Raw genomic sequence first — 7,367 nt, 5'->3', positions numbered from 1 at the left:
AAAAAAAAAAAAAAAAAATTTTTGTTTTTTGACCCTGGCTTCTGACACAGAGCTCCTAATTCTTGGAATTTTCTGAGTAATAAGAATGTCTTTGGTTTTGATGCGGCAACTTTTGGTGGGCTCCTGCATGGGGACTGGTTACCAGAAAGACCAAGCTGTGATAAAAAGCTTGGAACTTTCAGCTCTATTTCCTATCCTCTGGGAAGGAGAGAGGGGCTGGAAATTGAGGTAATAATAGATCATGCCTATGTGATGAAGCTTCCATGTAAGTCCCTAAACTATGGTGTTCGGAAAGCTTTCTAGGTTGGCATTCAGAAAACTTCATGTCTATGTGATGAAGCTTTTAAGTCCCAAAACCACGGCGTTCAGAAAGCTCCTAGGTTCACAAAGCTTCTGAAGTGTTCAGAAAGCTTTGAGGCATCTACATGCCAGGAGGTAGCATATCACAAATTCACAAGGACAGACGCTCTACACTCAGGACCCTTCCAGACCTCATCCTATATATTTCTTCATTGGCTGTTCATCTGTATCTTGTTTTATATCCTTAGTTATATAATAAACCAGTAAATGTAAGCAAGTGTTTCTGTGAGTTCTGTGAGCTCTCCTAGCAAATTATTCAACCCAAGTCCGAGGTCATAGGAAACCCAATTTAAAGCTGGTCAGTCAGAAGTACAAGTTACAACCTGGGACTTGTAATTGGCATCTGAAGTGAGGAAGATTCTTGTGAGACTGTGCCCTTAACCTGTGGGGTCTATGTGGAATGCAGAATGTGGAGTGGGATGAGATGGGATGGGATGGGATGGGATGGGATGGGATGGGATGGGATGGGATGGGATGGAATGAGATGGAAGGGAATGGATCCAGCTGGTGTCTGCAGAGAATCAGAAAATTTGTCAATGTGGGAAAACTCTCACAACTGGTGGCCAGAAGTGTTATGTGTTTAGTGTGTGTAGTATAAGAGGAAAAGAAAACCTTTTGTTTTTATCTGTTATACAAACCCCAACACTCAGCAAATCAATTCACCCACTGCAGGTATTCAATCAATGTTTGATGAATAAATAATGCAATGGGCATTGTGTTTAGTTTGTTAGACTTTTATTTTCTCTATATTCTTGGACAATTAAGGCAATCCATGCTATATCCATCAATTTTGTAGAAAAACAAACTGAAAGGAAAGAGAAAAGCTATCTTTACACATTTTTCCTTTATTTATTTGGGATCAAACTATTTATTGGTGATTTTTTTTGCACATTTCCAAGAAGCAGTCTATTTTAATACCATATAATCTATTCCAGATCATACCATGAGACAGAAGGTTTCCCTCCCTAATCCTAAACTTAGCCCTAAATCTAGCCCTAGTCCTAACCCTATTCTTAACCCTAAGCCTAACCCCAACACCAACCCCAGCTCTAATCCTAATGCTAAACCCTAAACCAGACTCTGATCACAACCCTGACTCCAACTCCACCAGTAACAAGTCATGACAGGCTATGTCTGGCTATTACTGATCTTGACCATTCATGACTGACTTTGACTGGTCTTGATCATCCATGACTGGCAGACTGGCTGTGATCAGCTCTGACTGGCCTTCACTGGTCTTGACTGGCCCTGACCAGCTGTAACTGGCTTGGACCTACTGTGACCATCCTTGACCAGCCATGATGAGCTTTGGCTTGTCTTGACCAGCTGTGGCTAGATTTGATCAGTCTTCACTGGCTTTGACTGGCTTTGATGCCCTGGACCAGTTTTAACCAGTTGTGACCAGCCTTAACCAGTTGTAACTGGCCTTAACCAGTTTTGCCTGGCTTAGACCAGCCATGACCAGCTTTGGCTGGTCTTTGCCAGTTGTGACTACTATGACTGGCTTTTACCAGCCTGAACAGGTTTTAACCAGCCATGGCTTGTCTTGATCGGCCATGACTGGCTGTGACCAGCTTTGATTAAAATTGACTGGTTTTGATCAGCTTAGACCAGCTGTGACCAGCTTTGACCAGTCATGACAGAGCTTAACGAATTTTGACTGGCTTACACTGGCCATAACAAGCTTTGACGGGTCATGACTGGCCTTCATGAGCCATAACTGGCTTTGACTAGAATTGACCAGTTTTTACCAGCCATGTCTGGTCTTGACCACACATGACTGGCTTTGACTGGTCATGACTGGCTTTGGCCATAATTGCCTGATTTTGATCGGCTTAGACCAGCTGTGTCCAGCTTTGTCCCGTATTTACTGGCTGTGACTGGCTTTGACTGGCCTGGACCAGTTTTAACCAGCCATGACTGGTCTTAACCAACCGTGATTGGCCTTCGCTACCTGTGACCAGCTTTGGTTGGCTATGACTGGCCTTGACCAACTGTGATTGGCTTTGGCCTATTTTGACCAGCCATGACCAGCTTTGGCCAGCCATGACTGGCTTTGACCAACCATGCTGGATTTGGCCTGTCTTGGCCAGCCATGACCAGCTTTGACTGGCCTTGACCAGCCATAATCAGACTTCACCAGCTGTGACTGACAATAACCAGTTGTGACTAGCTTTCACAAACCTCAACTGGTCTTACCTGGTCATGACTAGCCTTGACTGGAGTTGGCTGGCTTTTACCAGATTAGACCAGCCATGAACAGCTTTGACTAGTTTTGACTGGTCTTGACCACTTTTGACTGACGTTGACCAGTCTTGACAGGCCTTGGCTGGCTTAGACTGACCTTGATGGGTCTTCACTTTTTTTCTTTTTTTTTTTTTTTTTTTTTTTTTACCAGATTTGACCTGCCATGACTGGCCTTGACCGGCAGTATCTGGTCATGATCCTGCTGCTTCCTGCCCAACCAAGCTCCTGGGACTCAGGGGCTGTACAACACTGTGGGGGTAGGTGGAGGAGAGCAGAATGGTGAGGGTGCACCTGGGAGAGCTCACTGGTGGGGTTACACCAGAAGGGCCTTAGAGATCACTTCCTCTTGCAGATGGAGAAATAGGCCCTGTGGGTGTGGACTCCACTATCAGAGCAGGTGACAGTGGAGAGAGGCAAAGATACCTGCATGACAGGAGTAAGCTGGGGTGAGTGCAAATTTGTGCACTTTTCTCCTCCCTGAGACTTCAGCTCCACAGAGCAGCCTCTGAAATACATGTAAATACTTGGTGATCCACAATCCAGACAAGAGTGGAAGGACCAGAGAAGGATAGGACCAGGTGGAAATGTAGTAGAGACGCAAAGTGTTAGCCTAGGGGGAATGCTAGTTAACCCACAAGGTAACGGTGAGAGAAGGGAAGGAAATAGTCAAACAATCCTAACCCTAGCTGTAGCTGTAGCCAAAACCCTAACCCTAGCTTTTTTTTTTTTTTTTTCCCTTAGACAAGGTCTCACTTTGTCACCAAGGCTGGAGTGCAGTGTGATGATCTTGGCTCACTGCAGCCTCAACCTCCCAGGTTCAAGTGATCCTCCTGCCTCAGCCCTCCAGGTAGCTGAGACTACAGGTCCACACCACCATGCATGGCTAATTTTTATTTTATTTTATTTTATTTTAACTTTATTTATTTTGAGACAATCTCACTCTGTCACCCAGGCTGGAGTGCAGCGGCACGATCTTGGCTCCTGCAACCTCTGCCTCCTGGGTTCAAGCAATTCTCATGCCTCAGCCTCCCAAGTTTCTGGGGTTACAGGCGTGCACCAGCACTCTTGGATAATTTTTGTATTTTTAGTAGACACGGGGTTTTACCATGTTGGGAAAGCTAGTCTCAAACTCCTGGCCTCAAGATTCTCAAATTCCTTGGTCTCCCAAAGTGCTGGGATTACAGGTGTAAGCCATTGCACGTGGCCCCAGCTAATTTTTTGTATTTAGGTTGGTACAAAAGTAATTGCAGATTTTGCCATTAAAAGTAATATTTTTTTGGTACAGATAGTGTTTCGCCATATTGCCCAGGCTGGTCTTGAACTCCTGGACTCGAGCAATCCACCCACCTCAGCTTCCCAAAGTGCCAGGATTACAGACCTGAGCCACTGCACCTGGCCTTTAGCCTTATCCCCTTAACCCCTAAACCCTGACCCTAGCCCTAGCCCCAGCCTCAACCCTACACCTAACCCTAACTCTAAACCTCAAACCTGTTTATACCTTAACCCCTAAAATCTAAACCCTAACCCTCTAATCCTAAACAGCCTAAATACTATATCCAACCCCAACCCCAGATCAAACCAAACATATCAAACAAAGGGATGACATCACAAGGACAGAAAACTACAGAACAATATCCCTTCTAAACATAGATGTAGTAAACCTTAACAAAATAATAGTAATATGAAACTACAGTCATCCCTCAGTATCCATGGGGGATTGGTTCCTGGACTCCTACCAATACCAAAATCCACACACACTCAAGTCCTGCAGTGAGCCCTGTGAAATCCGTGGACACACAAAGTTGGCCCTCTATAGTGGGTTTCACATCCCATGAATACTATGTTTTTGATCCTTGTTTGGTTATGGATTTGGAATCTGCTAATATGGAGAGCTGAATGTATTTTTCAAGCCCTGTGGCCAGTGGGAAACTATTGCCAAAGTTAAACCAGAAGAGTGACATGGGCTGGGCACCGTGGCTCATGCCTGTAATTCCAGCACTTTGGGAGGCCAAGGCAGGTGGACCACCTGAGGTCGACAGTTCTAGACCAGCCTGACCAACATGGAGAAACCCCATCTCTACTAAAAATACAAAAATTAGCCAGGCGTGGTGGCACATGCCTGTAATCCCTGCTACTCGGGAGGCTGAGGCAGGAGATTCACTTGAACCCGGGAGGCAGAGTTTGCGGTGAGCCGAGATCACGCCATTGCACTCCAGCCTGGGCAACAAGAGTGAAACTCCGTCAAAAAAAAAAAAAAAAAAAAGTGACATGATGAGATTTATGTTTGTGAATCAGTATTTTGCCATTATCAAGTTGAGTTCACCAATGGTGGGCAGGTGAATCTGTGCTCCTCCCGGTGGACTACACTGAGGAGACCATAGCATCAGGCCAGAGTGTTTCTGCCACGAATGCAGGGTCTGCGTCTGCTCAGGAGGAAACACTGGGCAAATCTAGTTTGGAGTCACCTCTGCTCTTTAGATCTACCAAGGTTGTGAAACTGAGGGACAGTCTCAGGAACAGTTCCAGAAAAAGAAAACTGGACCTGAATGGAAAAAAGACATTTTTTCTCCTAGTTGGGGCAGGTGGTGAAGTGAAATGGGTCTGCAGATTGGAATGTCAGGTAGAAATCATGTACTTCCTGATTTGGGGATTATGTGATGGTTACCTAGGAGAGTGTCCCTGCTTTGGGTAAAATATACTGGAGTATTTTGTGTGAAATTGGGAATCCGATACAGCAATAACCACTGGGGAATCTAAGAGAAAGGATAAAGAGTACTTTGTACTGCTATTGCAGGTTTTCTACAAGTATGAAATTATTAGGTAGTAAACTACTTTTTAAAACAACCATGTCAATATCATTTCAGTAAAGCAGAAACAATATCAAACTTTGTTATAGAGGCTAAGCCTGACCCAAATCCACATCAGCCAAAGCTGTGAAACCAATTGCTCTTCTAAGAGTCTGAATGTTACATTAGTATTAAGAGGCCACTGTGTGGACATAATGTTACTGGCCACTACACCTTGGTTGTGAAGAACCTTGAGGTATGGTGGAAACAGTAGGATTTTTTATTTCCAATTTTCCACATGAAGCCTTTCCTCTCCTGGGTACTCTGAAGACTTACTGCCCCTCAGTAGTCACGGCTGTGAACAGGAAGGTTTTTATTCACCATTGACGTTGTCTCCAGTTGTCCTAAAGTGGGACGGTGCCCCCTTAGGTCTGTGCTGAGGAAAACGAAACTCTTGTCTTTGAAGTGGACTTGGTGCTGAACTCCCTAAGCGAACACAAGGCGCTTCATGGGGTCAGAAAAGGCGGGTTCGCGCGCCCCCTGCTGGCCACCAGAGACAGTGCGGGATGCTCAGCACTCACTGTGTAGCGGTAGCCGTGCGCCCCCTCCTGGCTGTCCTGCTGAATCAATTAAATTCAATGTGCAGCCTGTAATCCCAGCCCTTTGGGAGGCAGAGGCAGGTGGATCACCAGAGGTATGGAGTTCGAGACCAGCCTGGCCAAAATGGTGCAATCCCGGCCGGGCGCGGTGGCTCACGCCTGTAATCCAAGCACTTTGGGAGGCCGAGGCGGGCGGATCACAAGGTCAGGAGATCGAGACCATCCTGGCTAACACGGTGAAACCCCGTCTCTACTAAAAATACAAAAAATTAGCCGGGCGAGGTGGCAGGCGCCTGTAGTCCCAGCTACAAGGGAGGTTGAGGCAGGAGAATGGCGTGAACCCCGGGGGGCGGAGCCTGCAGTGAGCCGAGATCGCGCCACTGCACTCCAGCCTGGGTGAAAGAGCGAGACTCCGTCTCAAAAAAAAAAATGGTGCAATCCCGTCTCTACTAAAAATGCAAAATTAGCCGGCCGTGGTGGTGCGCGCCTGTAATCCCAGCTACCCCGGAGGCTGAGGCAAGAGAATCGCTTGAAGCAAGCAGGTGGAGGTTGCAGTGAGCCAAGATGGTGCCACTGCACTCCAGCCTGGGCAACAAAGTGAGATTCCATCTCAAATTAAGAAAAAAAAAATTCAATGTGCCGATTATTCAGTGCCGTAATTTTGGAAATGGAAACTAAAATGGAGCCCACTATCCCGGTCTTTAACAAAAATGCTGAAGGAACAAGTCATTTGCAACCATATAGAATGAAATGAACACAGATACAAACTCTACAGTTTATGCAAGAATTTACTCAGAATAGTCAGTAGACAAATTAAAAATGCAAAACTATCAAAATTCTAGAAGAAAACATAGAAGAAAATCTATGTGACCTTGGGTTTGGTGATGAGATTTAACATACAATGCCAAGAGCTGATCCACACACAAAAGTTAATAATATGGATATTATAACATTAAAAATATTACACATGTCTGTGATAGACCATGTTCAAAGAATGAAAACACAAGCCACAGACAGGACAAAATATTTGTAAAATACATATCCGAGAAAGGATTTGTATTCAAAATACTCAAAGAACTCTCAAAACTAAAAAATAAGACAACCCAATTAAAAATGGGTAAGATATAAACAGACACCTCGCCAAATAAGATATGCAGATGGAAAATAAGCATACAGAAAGATGCTCAGTATCACATATCATTAGCGAATTGCAAATTACAACAACGAGATAGCACTGCGAGGCGCAAGTGGCTCACGCTTGTAATCCTAACACTTTGGGAGGCCGAGGTGGGCAGATCACTTGAGGTCAGGGGTTCGAGACCAGCCTGGCCAAGATGGCGAAACCCCGTCTCTACTAAAAATACAAAAATTATTC

The sequence above is a fragment of the Hylobates moloch genome, unplaced genomic scaffold (assembly GCF_009828535.3).
Source record: "Hylobates moloch isolate HMO894 unplaced genomic scaffold, HMol_V3 SCAFFOLD_7, whole genome shotgun sequence".
Taxonomy (NCBI): domain Eukaryota; kingdom Metazoa; phylum Chordata; class Mammalia; order Primates; family Hylobatidae; genus Hylobates; species Hylobates moloch.
This window is presented reverse-complemented; position numbering follows the sequence as displayed.